At 38.6% G+C, this 15,164-nt stretch overlaps 1 long non-coding RNA gene across 2 annotated transcripts; it reads left to right on the forward strand.

Annotated features, from left to right (window-relative positions):
• Positions 1-615: 615 nt before the first annotated feature.
• On the forward strand, positions 616-14,592 carry LOC124962792 (uncharacterized). Of its 2 annotated transcripts, XR_007104595.1 has the most exons (5): positions 616-689; positions 4,491-4,670; positions 6,381-6,478; positions 8,239-8,391; positions 14,325-14,592. It is a non-coding gene; the product is annotated as an uncharacterized LOC124962792 (long non-coding RNA). The 2 variants fall into 2 exon arrangements; XR_007104597.1 differs by lacking the exon at positions 6,381-6,478.
• The last annotated feature ends 572 nt before the right edge of the window (positions 14,593-15,164 follow it).

Below are 15,164 nucleotides of genomic sequence, written 5' to 3' on the forward strand. Positions count from 1 at the left end.
ATCAGAATTCTTCAACTACGATCTCTGTAAATATTTTAAATATTATCATTTAAAATATAAATATTTTAAATATTATCATTTAAATATTTTAAGTACCCCCAGCAAATGATTTTGGTGAGTAGTTTGACCTTGGAGAAAACTCAAGAAATGAACATATTGTTGTCTTGAATATACTTAAATATCACAATCATACCGTTTTCCTCCCAACATGTTTATGAGATGAATGTTTTTAATGCAAAGATATGGCTACAGTCATTCATTACTTTATATAATGTTTTATTCATCCAACTGACACTAAGATTTTTATAGTTCTCCAAATAGATCACTGACCTGAGTATTTCTTTGGCCACCCAAGTGCCTCTGGGATCTCTTAAGAGAGAAACATTATGACATTTGTAGATACAATTCATTAGGTTTAACACAACTGTTTGTTTTTAGTTAAATATTGACTTGCACATCCAGATTCTACTTCAGGTGAAAGAGTGATGTTTTATCAGCAAATGGTTACACTGATTTTTTTTTTTTTTTTTTTTTTGCATTGACTTCACCAAAATTTTGAGCACCTACCATGTTCAAAGCAACCCTTAACCATCGTATGTATGTGCAGTGGTGTGGTAGAAGACAAATATACAGAGGAGAAGCACTCAAGTTTTATTTTATTTTCATTTATTTGCTATTGTATTAAAAAGGTAAGAATTCGTGAGCTATCAAAAAGGGTTGATGAGTTCCTTCTAAACAGGCACGTGTGTGGCAGCTGTGGGAGGGGGAGAAGGAATGGTGGCATTTTTCAAAATAGCATTTGGTATTACAGATTGATGCATGAAAAATAAAAACAAGTATAAACTATTGAGTCAACAAATTATTATTATTATAGCTGTTTTTATGAGATGATCTTGTTCTGCTTTTGGATTAGGCTGCAAATTTCAGTCACTCATTTGCATTTCTTTCTTTGAAATGACTTTCCTATGGTTGTATATTAATTTGATGGCTATGGGATTCCTAAGATAGAAGATTGACTTGACCTGTGGCTGGTGCCTGAGAGATTGCATCCTGTGTCACATCAGCAAATTAGCACTGACTTTAACCCTTATATGGAAAAGCCTAACATGGGCAAAACAACATCATCGTTATTTTTCTAACTTCCAGCACTTCATTAACTATGACACCACATAGGGGTTATATAACTGTGAGTATAACTTTGTAAAGTTTATAAACATAACAGAGAACGTTCTCACGGGTGTCCTAGGCCAAGCTGCATGTGTCGCTTTTTGGGGTCAACCAAAGTTCCTTCTCCAGACAGCTCACCCTTCAGTTGCAAGGGGAGGTGCACTGCCCACACTAGCTGTCCCAGCCCTAACCCTCGGTGATCATACTCAGCCGCCCTGTACTCCTGCCAGAATGTCACCAGAGGAAGACAGATTGCCTCTTAATAATGTTTCTCCTAAGTTTCACCAGTCCCTGGGTTCTTAGTGCTTGACCCTTACAATGTGGCATGCCTTCAGCCTCTGGCCTAAAAAGACCATGGCATCCCTGGGAGAACCAGATTTTCAGCCACAGCTGCAAGCAGGAATCCAGGACAGAGAAATCCACGAGTACTCAGTGAATACAGCCAATTCCAACCGCCCAGTTCAGAGCACTGCAACCTCATTGCCAACCTCCAGGGAGGCTGGGAAAACCTCCAAGTCCACCACACCTGGCTGTCGGGTTGAGTGGTGCTGACCTTCGAAGGCTCCTCCCCAGTCTTGACTTTCCTCATTACCCTTCCTCACTGTGCAAACATTCAGATGTAGAACCTAAGAGCGTTTGAGGAAGAGGCCATCAGGGAATTCTTCTCAGAGATCATCTGTTCCAGAGCCTTAATGGTAGAAGTCTATATCCTAGGAACGGTTTTCGTGTCAAGAATATTTAGCAGTATTGCCACATGGCCCAGAGACACCACATATTAAAGTGTACTGACGTACCTTATATCTACATATGTGCCCTCATGGAAACAATATCCACCTCCTCACCCCTTCATAAGTACATAAGGGCCAGTGGACAGGCCCACCACCCACCCACTTTATAGGGTAGTTGTGTCACATTGGACTGTTATTCTTTGGCATTTTATTTTGAGTCATTATTTGAACCACAGTAGATAGATTCAAATAACCTAATAGGGACTTGTGCTTTTGGGGTGGTTTTTTGTTTGTTTGTTTGTTTGTATGTGGGTTTTTGTTTTTTTGTTCAGTTGGGTTTTTGTTGTTTTTTTTTGGTTTGCTTTTAAAGACTGTATTTATTTTGAAACAGTTTTAGATTTATCATAAAATTCAGCAGAGGTACAGAGATTCCCTATATATCCCCTGCCCCACATATACATATTGTCCCCATTATCAATGTCCCCTTCCAGAGCTCTCTGCATGAGTTACGATTGATGGACCTATACTGACACATCATGATCACTGCAAGTCTGCAATTTGCCTAGGGTTCACTCTTGATGTGGTACATTCTTTGGGTTTGGACAAACATATAATAACAGGTTTTCCCTCCCTTTCAATTTCTGAGCTATTTTATAAAGTCTATAAAATTATGTTTCTTTCTCAAATTGTTTTTTCTCCCTCATCATGATTTTAAACAAACACTTGCAAAGCACTCTTTCTACGGCTCTATACTTCTCTCTGTCCAACTGGACTGTCATGAGCCATGTTTGGCTAGAGGGAGAAAGTTTATTCCCCTGCTAGCTTCAATCCAGCTTTCAAAATGGGGAGCTTTCTTAATTAAAAACTCACTCTGTCTGAGATTCTTGGGGAAATATCTTCCACCAAAAAGTGTGGGAACCTGGGAGGTGAGGATTTTGATGGTAGGCAGACTGGAATTTGAATCCAAGATCTGGTATTTAATTGTTGAGTGCCCTAGCCCAGTTCCTTAACTCTGCATGCCTCAATTTACAAGTCCATAAAATGCAGATCATAAGAATTACTGGACTGAAGACTTAATCAGTAAGGATATGTCTAATACTTAGTAGCGCTTGGCAAGGAAGTGCTTAATACGTAGCAGGGAGGGTTAAGAAGGACATTCTTGAGATAAAAGAGTTCCCCAGTATTTAGTTCCTATAAATGATAAATTAAGCTAATATTTAAACTAATGTTTAATTTGTGTGTGTTTGCACATGATAGGGATTAAATCAATGACCTTATGCAAGCACTCTACCACTGAGTTACATCCCAACCCCAACATTTTTTCTTTCTTTCTTTCTTGGTACTAGGGATTGAACTCAAGGACACTTAACCACTGAGCCACATTCACAGACCTTTTTATTTATTTATTTATTTATTTATTTATTTATTTATTTTTATTTTGAGTTGGAATCTCACTAAGTTGCTTAGAGTCTCACTAACTTGCTGAGGCTGGTTTTGAACTTGTGATTCTCCTGCTTCAGCCTCCTGAGCTGCTGGGATTACAGGCATGTGCCACAGTGCCTGGGATTTTTTGTTTCTTTATTTAAATAACCAAAGTAGCTTTGCTAACCTACCCTATAGTATACTTGCTTTCTTCTTTCCTGTACCCTTTCTGCAGTCCCAATACTCTTAATTCAGGTATGATTTAAGGAAAGACTTTTGGCCACAGACACCTCATCTGCCACGCCCTCCCTCTCCCCACTGCCACTGCCCCAAACTAAAGGGAGCAACAAACACAATAAAGAAGCTCTCCATAGGTTTTATGTTCACATCTATCCAGACCTGTATGGAACCTGAAGGTATTTTTTCTCAGTGTAGTTCAGACACATGAACTCTAAAGAGAAAACCAGCACATGTTTTTCAAATGATCAATCATCATTGTCCTGGAAATTAAGGAAAATATAATCAATTTTTCAGGTTCTTCGTTAGCAAATTTCCACGTGCTAGCTCCTCCCTCTGATGGTCAACCCAAGAGTCCAGCATCATTGTGCTATATGCTGTTAGACAAGTCTAAAATGCAACTTTTTTGAAAGTCCAGGCAAAAACAAACACCACACAGAAGCAAACAAAAATCAACAAGAATACCTATGAGAGGGATGGAATCATATCTTTAGTATCTTTCTTCCCATAAAGATTCAGATAATAAAACTTGGGTGAAGTCACAATGCTTAAGTAAAACCTGCAACACTGAAGCAAGCAAGAGTGTTTTTGTTTTGGTTTTTTTTTCGGGGGGGTGGGTACTAGGGATGAACTCAGGGCACTCAATCACCGAGCCACATCCCCAGCCCTATTTTGTTTTTTATTTAGAGACAGGGTCTCTCTGAGTTACTTAGTGCCTCACTTTTGCTGAGGCTGGCTTTGAACTTGCAATCCTCCTGCCTCAGCCTCCCGAGCTGCTGGGATTACAGGAATGCCCCATGGTGCCTGGCCAAGCAGTAGGTTTTTTGTTTATTTCTGTTTGTTTTAACTAATGCCATAATGCAATTTGAGCACAGGGTGAAGCAGTTAGAGCTGCAATTTGAGCACAGAGCACTCATTTATCCTTTCACTCAGCAGGACTTCCAACATCTGCTCTCTGCAAAGCATTGAGAGAGGCCCTGATGGACATTGATGAAGAAAATGGACTTAGTTCTGGTCTTCATGGAGCTTCAAGTTGAGGAGTCAGACAACAAACCATTAGCAAACAAGGAAATGTAACTAACATACATATATAAGGTCATAAATGCTGTAAAGGAGGTAAGTCAGTGTGATGGTGACTGTGTGGGCAACATGCAGAGATTGGGTGCTGCAAGGCCTCCCTGAGAGGACCCAGCCAGCCCAGACTGCAAACCGAGGAGTCAACCCTGGGGAAAGACAAGAAATGGACCTCCAGGTGGAGGCAAGACCGGATCCTTGAGGCCAGACAGAGCTTGCCTTCAACTCTTTGCTCTACTGTCAATTATCTGGGCAAATCAGTTTGGGGTGAATATTATCGTTAGAAGTGTGAGCTGCAGGGCAAGTTAACGGGGTTCACAGCTTCTCCACTGACCAGATTCGTGCCCTCCAGTTAGTTACTTACCCTCTCTGTCCCTTAATTTTCTCCTTTGTATAGTGGGAATAATAATACCTAGTTAACAAATTGTTGTGAAGATAAAAACTAAATGAAACATGTAGAGTAGGACTTATCACATGGGAGACATACAAATATTAAGTTTTCTTATTATCATTATCATTATTGCTATTATTAATACTATTAAGATTATCTGAACTCAGGGGATTAAAATGAGAACAATATTAATAAAGCCTATCTCATAAAATTCTGTATATATTCAAATATAAATGTGTGTGTGAGAGAGAGAGAGAAAGAGAGAGAGAGAAGTACATGTGTACATGTGAAGTCAATGTACTTGAAATTCACCTTTGCTTTGAGTAGACAGTGAACAAATGACTAAATGGGATTTTCCCTTCCTCAAACTTCCTTTGCTCCCTCATCAACTCTGTGTATACTTGATGAGAGAATGTGTTTCTGCCCTCTTAGGATAAGAGGAGACACAGAAGTCAAAGTTGGAGTCTGGGTTTCTAAGGGGTACATTCTTTACAGAAGAAGGGCTTGAATATATTTCCAGATTTATGGCATTTCAAGCTTAGCATTATTTGAAAACATACTTTTAGGATGTTTTAGTGAAAGCACCAAGTCCCTAGTTCTCAGATACCTTCTCAGCTATTCTTCCCATTACTTAAAGCAAGGGTTACACCTATAATTTATTCCCCTGGCACTTGTCCTTTCACTCTCTCATCAACATGATGAAAGGAGCTCTGGGATTAAGGTCAGAAAAGCCAGAGGATTCTGCAGATGAAACCTACTATCATGTCTTGGACAACTTGTTTAAATATGTAAAATGTTTATTTACCTATTACAAAGTGAGAAAGCTGGACTATGTGACTGCCCAGCTTACCTCCACCCATGAAGATTTAGGCCTCCAGTTGTAATCAATCCTGAGTTCACCCAGTTACCTTTGCCCTGAATATTGAGGAAATACATGGTTCTAGGTACTGGTTGGAGGCCAACATTTGTGAATGGAAGGATACCATTTAAACTACACATCATTGTTTCAACAAGCAGAAGTCAAACCAACTCTCAACTGCCCAGTAATTTCTGACTGCTATGTGTGTGTGTGTGTGTGTGTGTGTGTGTGCGTGTGTGTGTGTGAAGCACACCTGTGTTAAGCACAATCACAATCAAGCATGTGATTATTTAAGAGCACAATTCTCTTAAAGTGGGTCTAGGACAGAGGTATTGAAAATTCCACTACCACCTTTTACTGTACTCTGATGCTTGAGAAGATGTCTTTAGGTTACAAATTGATCAAAGAAAATACAAAATACTTCAGAGTTAGTTTCTTTCCTTTTTCTTTTTTCCTTTGTCTTCTTACTACTGGACTTACTGTTACTCTTTGTCATTTGCAGTGAAAAGCTCACAGAGCATAAAAGCAAAATCACATCCTTACAGTGATACATTAAATTTGGACAAGGATAGTTTTCACATTTTTTGTCTTGCATAACAGGTAAATTCGGAAACTGTTTACCCTCTGTTTTTTAACCCTCTCACTGCTGGGACAGGGTAGGGGCACTATTTAATGAGGGCGCCTTTGAGTTCATTTAGGAAGGAATGCACAGAAGTGCCAACACCTCCACAATATTCTTTGTCATTGTGGTGGGGAAGAAGAGGCTGTCTTCAGAGCATTTCTTTCATACTTTGTAGCTCTAGAAGTAGTCAGTTAATTAGATTCCATGGTTACTGCTATTGTAATATCTGCTTATTTGAAGTGCAAAGATAATCATCAATTGTACACCCTTGACTACACTATTAATGGCTTTAATACCCACATTGTGTTTACATTTTGCATTGTAACGAACACTTAGCTATTGTGGTTTTTAACACGTAGTAATTCAGCAAAGACTGTCTCCATGCAATGCCCTTGCCATTTCATTCTGCAGTATTAAGTGTTGTTTTTCTAGCGAGGTCTTGAAATGTGGGGCATTATGTATGAGTTATGCTAATTTGTTAGGGCAATGAATACATTAATTTCATTAGTAAATGGCCTCAAAGCAATAATTACCAGTGTAGGTGTGTCAAAAGCGATCATGTTCAGTTTTGCCAGTTAATTATTAAGATTTTGTTCTGAGGGGCCCGAATTTGACATCTAGCTTCAATTTCACCATAAATAAAACCCTGAAGTATGTAGGGATGAAGAAATGTAGCCAAGAACTTGTTTTGCACTTACATACTTCCACATTTTGTCCAATTGTGACTGCCAATAAGATGCCAAAATAATTAGTGTCAGTGACATAAAGTTTTAGTAGCCCCCCAAAAGGAACATTTTATTTAAAAAAGCATGTATACTTTCTTGATATCCTTCTTGGCCTTCCATAACTGGATTTTAAATTATCTACAAAACAGTATGTAACTTACTGAGAAGAATTCCATTTATGATTGTTGTCTGAAGTTCCTCTTTAAGCTAAAACTCACTTTATTTTTTTTAAATAAATGGAATTTTCCTCTAATGGATTAATTGGCTCTGTGAGTCTGCTATATTATTATACCACTTGAACCATTTACTGCTAAGTAGTAATAGTAGAACCTATATTCTAGCATTAATTTTCACAAAAATCTGACATTCTTTTTATAATCATACACCTGTTGGAACCATTTAATGCATCTCCATTTGCTAAAATTATGTGTGAGGTCGTTTAAATCTGAGCAATCACTCGGGCTGTTTATGGAATCTTGGAACACTAACCCATTTTCAGTGTCCTGGTGTCCTGCTCTAATGGGAAAATAATACTCTGCAGAATTTTTGGAGAAAAGAAATCCTGTGAAGTTTGAGGAACAGATGACACACGTGTAAAGAATGAGTACGTGAGCCATGACAGGAGAGGGAGCGGGAGCCAGGCAGATGCAAAATGACAGACAGAAGAGGAAGACCTTACAGGAGAGAAAGTATAGGAGAGGAGCAGGCAAAGAGCATACTGCTCTCAGAGTTCAACAATGCAAAAAAGTCTTGTTTTAAAAGGCTTGTTGTCAAATCAAACACCAACAGTGATCCTCATCCTGGTAATGGTGATATGAGCATGGAGCCGGCCAGCCAAGACATTGATTTCTAGTTCTAGATTCTTCCTATCTCATTGGAAAATGACAGGGGCTTCTATTCCCCTGATCAATTTTCCAGAAAATGAATCTGTCGATGTAGCCTCTAACATCTATAGCAGCCTTTAGCTTTGACTGTGTAACATTTTTTTTTTAACACTTACAAACTTCAACCAGATTCCTGAGATCTGAAGCAAGTTTTCATGTGTAATAAGCCACCCTAACTCGAGGATTTGGAAAGGCAGATTATTTTACTCAAGAGCAAGTTTACCTGCGTGGTAATGAACTGAATACTGTTTATTTTGATGGATCAAACCTGTTTAGATAAAGGTAAGTCTCTCCATTTGTGATGCTGGCTCTCAGTGTTAAGAATTGTTACTTCTCCCTTTCAAATAATACAGGATTCCACACTTTTGAAGTGACTCTGGTTTAAACTAGCAAAGTCTAAACATTATTTAAAGATACTTGATTGACATTAATTTATTTTAAGTAGGATCTTTGGTGGTAATCTTGATTTAACTATTGCTACATCTGAAACATGTTTATAGACATGAATTGCTTTTTTTGTGAAATGTACACTGGAAGATTGAGAATCCAAGTAGCCCTCTTCTGATTGAAGATATTAAGCTAAGACACAAGGTTTTACTTGCTCATTTAAATGGAAAGTTTAGAGGATTTAGAGTGGAGTTACAGAGTAGAAATGAAGAACTGGAGCCTCTGCATTAAACACCTTCAAGATTGCCCTGTTACATCATATTCTGAATGAAAGACAGCATTAGGAATAGTGTCACATACAGCCTGGGTAGTCACACAGAGTAGATCTGGGTTTGTCTAAACTCTGCCATTTGCTCTCTGAATTACCTTGAACAAGTCACATAATCTCCCTCTTCACATCTGTTAAATGGCAATAACACAATATTACCTGCTTCCCAGAGATGTCATGAAGATTAAATAAGCTAATGGACACTGACAAGCATGGCATATGGAAAAAGTCCAGTAAATATTACTTATCATGAGCAGTGAAATCATTTTTATTAAGCAGTAATGCCAGAACTCTGTAAAAACAGGAGGCCTAAACATAAGGCATGCTTTCTTTGCCCCAATTCCCAATGACACTTCAGACCCAGGAGGCTTCACGTATTAGCTCAGTCACAGATCCTCAGGCTTACAGGCCTTTTCAGTCTTACACTCTGATACAGGAATTTGAACCTCTCACTAGGTCCCTAAATATCTCTTAGTTGTTCACCAATATTTTTTGCTGGGAAACTCCCTTCGTTCATTGTCTCTTGGTTTGTTTTTTCTTCTCCCATGTTCCTCTCAGTGTCTCCACCATCCCCACAGTGCTCTCTGTTCCCTCAGTGACAGTCATTATCCAGATCAATCATCTATAGCTGTGGCATGCTTCCCTTGCCCCCATGTCCTATATAGAACATGTGAGCACTTAGCCTGACTCACACAGAGAACCTGCACAGTGAGGGTGGAGCCAACCAATTTTATACAGAAATACCCGAAAGGAATTAAACTCTTAAATAGCATTCCCCTGAACCTCTTTCTTGCAGCCTGTCACAAGATACTTACAAGTGTTACTACAAATTTAGAGTACTATTATGCACCATCAATTGTGCTAAGCCTTTACATAATTTTATTATTTAATAATCACTAACTTATAAGTATAAATATTATTGCTCCTTTAGGGGTGATAAAACCAAGACTTGGAGAGAGTTTGAGTTACCTGACCAAATTCATATAGCTGGTAAAGTATTGAAATATTTATTTAAACTCACATGTGATTTCAAAGCCCATTCTCTTAACCACTACCTTCTACTCCTTTTCCCTAGATGTTATAGATTCTGACTGTTTGAGTCAAATCTATCATTCAGACATAAGTCTTGAAGCATTTACATAAAAGAAAAAGAAGGAAAACTTTACCACTATGCATAACCTATTTTCCACCTTACTTCTTAAAGTTTTAACCCTATTCCTTCGTTCTTGAAAGAATTTTATTTTTCAGAATGGAGGAATATCATTAATGGAAGAAACATCAGAAACCCATAAACTAATGATACAAAAGTTGTAGAACTATCCAAATAGCTATGTCTATTACACATCTGTTGTCAGGTAGGGGGTATGTTATAATCCAAGCAGGCCATGCTTTAAGCATGGAAGATATTAGCAGCTAGAGCTCAAATGACACCTAATAGACCCATTCAGTTAATATTGCTGCATATAAGATGGAGCAAATCACTTCAGAACCCATCTTCATTTGGTTAAATAAGTGGGTTCCAAGCTCCTGAGAAGCAGTAGAGTTAATACTAGATATAAGTCAAGCCAAAGCCAAGGGTTACCTCAAATAACATTGCATTTTTCACTGATACTTTTAATACCTTTTTTTTATATTTGAAGATTATAGAAATGGATATGACTAATAAAATAGATTTTAAAACACATATGTGGATGATCATGAGACTTTATCACAAAATAAAATGGGTTCTCCCAATAGAAAAGATGGAGAAGTTGAATACTCTGTTTCAGCCTCAAGTATCTCACTTTTGAAACTTAAGCAAGACATAAATACAGGTTCCAAAGGTATTCCTGTCTCTCCTTAACGAGAGAATGTGTACATTCATTCCGCAAAGCCCCAAAACAAATGTTACACTTCTGCAGCTTTATGTAGGAGCAACAGACCCAGGTCTATAGGGAAAAGGAAAGGATGAAAGGAGAGAAGGTGATTTCTACTATCCAATCTGCAATTTTTGCTGATGCCACCGTACTTCTCTTTAAACCTGCAACTATTAAAAGATAAGATGCTGCCAGAGTTAAAGCAAGTCGCATGACAAGGAGGAGGCAGGGGAAGTCTTTATCTTCCTGCTGTGCTGCACACCCACCAGTGCTTGTCTGCTGTGGTGCATTCTGCAATATTCTTCAAAGCACACAGTTGGAGATAGGTGGATGGAGAGACTGAGGGCCCAGGGAGCCAGAAGACCCTAGAAACACAGTTTGGTTTTGAAAGAGCCTCCAATGCCTAGCCCAGAGAAACCATAGTGTCTCATATTCTGCCTCCCAGTATCCCCACACTCTGACACCTCTGAGATCACTGCTTTGTTCCATCATATTTGAAAACTGCCCAACTCCAGATGCATTAGACGTGGCCCAGCAGCCAAGACCTGCCTTAGCACATACCATCTCTTGGATTCCAAGAAGAGAGCTGTCCCTGTAGGATTGCCACACTCTTTGCAGAGATCTCCAAGCTGTCACATTAAAGCCAGGCCACAGATCTCTGCCAGGTGGCAAGTGTGCCCATCAGGAAGAAAGCACAGTTGTTTTCTCTTCTAACAGAAGTTGAGCAATGCTCTACTAGCAGAGCTAGAATGTGAATCTAGAACTCGTTAAACAGGTTGTCTCTCTACTTATGCTCATGGATTTAGGTGAAATCTGAACTTCTGAATTTTAAATTAATATTTATGGCACAATTTAATATACATTTAGTAATGTAAAGAAACTGATTGAAAGATGTGGTTTGCACATAAGCCCCACCAGAAACTCATTTACTAACAGAATCCAACCCTAAGTAAAATAAACAGCTTTGCTTTCTACTGACATTTTATAACCACCTTAAGGGAAAGGTGGAGAGGGGAATTGGGTTTCCATGTGGATTTAATTCAAGAACTTCCCGAGAAACTGCTTGAAGGCAATACAGTAGTGAGCCAACTTTCTTCTGTTAAGTCACAAAAAAATAGACTGTACCAAATAGAGGGGATCAACCACAGCTGCAAAGAGGAAATTTAGAATTATCATCAGACCCATATCAGAAGGTCCTTTATGTTTATAGCTTCATAAAAGTTCACAGTTAGAGTATTTGCTGCCAACTAATAAAAAAGTAATGAAAAATTTTGCAGATTTTTTTGTGTAGACAGCAGTTACCTAATCCCTAAATCCTGATGAATTCATATATTCAAAAATATTTAAAAGGCAAAATATACCCAAGAATTTATTTGTGATCCCTTTAAAGGCACAGGTCTCAACCTCATTAACAGATAAGAAACAACGATATTGTTTGGCTGTACATCAGTATGCGTATGAAAGCATATTCCAATTTCTTTATTGCCCAAATATTCAAAAAACTATAATTAAGCAATGACACTCCAGGGTGAATGTTATTAGGTAATAATGAAGGCCTTGTCCCTTTAATGCCCCTTGATGTTTGTTATTACCCAGAAACCCCTGGCTTCTGTGTCTTTTTGTGATTATAAAGGAAATCTCTTTTACCTTTATTTTTAAAATGAATTCTAACAAGAGAGCTTTTGTGTAAACTGTACTAAACACATCCATCCATTCAGAGGAACGTGGTTCCTATTGGAGGGGTGAAAGGAAGACATGAAAAGCGCTTGAAAATATTTCTTCTGCTATTTTTGGTGCTGAGCATTTCCCCCAGTGTATTTTTAATATGAACGAGCAGACACCTTCTGTGTGTTTCATAAGTTTCTCATGTCTCCCTTCCTGTCCGCATCCCTCCCTCAGCCCCACACTGCCAACCTGGCCTGGTCTGGCTAGGAGGCTTTAGTCTCAAACAGATTGCCACTAACCTTTACTTTTCATTAGGGAGCACAGAGTTAGGCAATGGGGGAGGAGGAGAATTAAAACTGGAGGTGTTTCAAGCGGCTGTACTACATTATGCCACTATATGATAAAGTCATATAGTTTGAAATGAAAGGTGAAGTATATGACTTGCGATCTGGCATTAAAATTCATTGCTGTGTAGAGCTCATAAAAATCTGTATATAAATGTTGCTGCTATTATTTATGAATAATAATTGTATGATAATGCTTCCTCTTTAGTTAATTATTTGTGTAGAGTCCTAAGAACATTTACCTATTATTATTATTTATAAAATCTGTTCATTTATTTAGTGCTATGTGCCAGGCACTGTCTTAACATACTTACATACATTATCTCAGTTAATCTTCACAATAACTGGTATATAATGCATTTATAAACCTGAGTTATAGTTGGTAAGTTCTCCTAAGTTATGAAACTAGTGGGTAGTAAAGAAAGATCTCTGCCCAGGTCAGTCAGATCAAAAGCCCAATATCTTAACTAGTTCACTCCATAAATCACTGTCATCCCCAGACCCATGATAAGTAAATAAAGAGTAGTCTTTTACAGCTAAAGAAACCAAGACTTAGAAACAATTAACTTATAAATGTCACATAGTTATCCAGCAGTGGACCAGGGAATAGAAAGCAGACATTTCTGAATATGGCTCACTGCCTTGACCGCAAAACCACGTCGCCTGAACTCTTTTGATGATCCTTTCTTTGGGAGTGGTTATTAACGTTGGAAAGCTTGAACGACCATGATGGAAGTCTAGATTAGCACCAATTGCATTTTTTTATTAACAAAAATATAAGCTTACCCATGAGAGCTACTGCCTGGGAGGTATGAAAGAAATATCCAGACAGAGGATCAAAATAAAACAAACCCAATTTAAAAGCCCTCCTTTTACCATAAATTTGGTGCACTAGAGGTCAAATCAGACCCCTGGGTGCAAATAAAGTTGAGCACATCTCTCACTTAACACAGATGTTTTACTGTCCTCTGACAACCACTTTTATTTTATTTTATTTTGGGGGGGTAGCAATTCCATTTTATATGTATAAAATGGAAATGCTACCAGCTTGGAGGTTTTGGAAATTTTCAGGGCTTTTGGACATTCTTTTTCCAGTGAGCATGTGAATCAAGAAAATATAGAACATAGAACAAACCTTTCTCTCTCTCTCTTTCTCTCTCTCTCTCTCTCTCTCTCTCTCTCACACACACACACACACACACTCCAAAAAGAGGCAAAAAAGCTCTCTGTCAAGAACCCCTTCCAGTCCCCACCCTGCCATTTGCATCCTGTCCTGCTGAGAAAGATTTCAGGAGGGCAAACCACCTAAGTACCCCTCCACTTGCCCATTGTGCTGATTTTGCAGGCATATCATTTTTCACCAGAGCACGGTTGCCAAGTACCGGCAAGACGTCCTGGTAAAAAAAACCCACACCTTGCCGTCTGCAGTCGCCCTGCCTGTCCCCTCAGACCCAGCCATTCCATCATCCCGCGTGGAATGCCTGGAGCTGTTTGTTGAACTGCTTCATGTTACTCTTTGACTGAGAGAGAGACAAATGTTCCATATTATCTTTAATTTCCATAAAATTGTTTTAATCTTTGCTTTATAATAAATGTATAACGGTGCCCTCAGGGGATCTCTGTTTTGTATTATAGGTGTCTCCATTGGAGTTATGTGCAAGATAGAACTGCTCAGCATTTGCCTTTCACCCAAAGGACTCAAAAGATACTTGGAAACAAAAGATTCCTTCGGGAATCATCCATAAGCATAAAATGGAAAATTTCCTTTCCCCCAGTATGTCTCCATCCAGCTTCCTTATCCTGGAGTCATGGTTATTAGCTACATCAGATCCGGAACCTGAGTAGCAGGAGCTGGGAGAGATTTACCTTCTATCTGATGGTACCAGGTTTGGGTGTAATTGTTATACATGCATATATGCATATGTCATTAAAATACATCATATATATACACAGAGCTGTAAGAATATAATTAATTAAATAAACCAAAAGCCTCCGCCAATGTTTAAATTTCACAGCTCCAATGACTCTTTAATATACCAGCATGATGAAAAAGGAGAAGGGGAGGAGGTGGGAATGAGGAAGGTCCCATGAATACATTTTTTGACATTTTGTTTATTATCATTTTATCTAGGCTAGTGGTAAATGGATGGACTTGTCAGCAGAAATCTCTTGGTGAAGTAAATAAAGAATCTTAATAGGCAGGGAGAAGAGAACTAACGGCAAATTGCTCACAAAGAGATCTAATTTATTGGTTTCTTTTTCACTGAGATTCTGTTCTGGATTCTGGCTTTGCCAGAAGAAACAGCTGAATGATGACATGAATCCACGTGCAGAGAAAGTGCTCTATCCAGTAGAAAGGGGAAGCAGCAGGATTCTCTGTGGTCTTACCCAGCTTCTTCTGGAAGTTAGCTGCCGAATGTAATGGTACCTCACACAAAGCTCAAGCCAAGAAGGTTGCCTTTATTTTTATTTTTT

Source organism: Sciurus carolinensis, chromosome 1 (genome assembly GCF_902686445.1).
Source record: "Sciurus carolinensis chromosome 1, mSciCar1.2, whole genome shotgun sequence".
NCBI classification, from domain to species: Eukaryota; Metazoa; Chordata; class Mammalia; order Rodentia; family Sciuridae; genus Sciurus; species Sciurus carolinensis.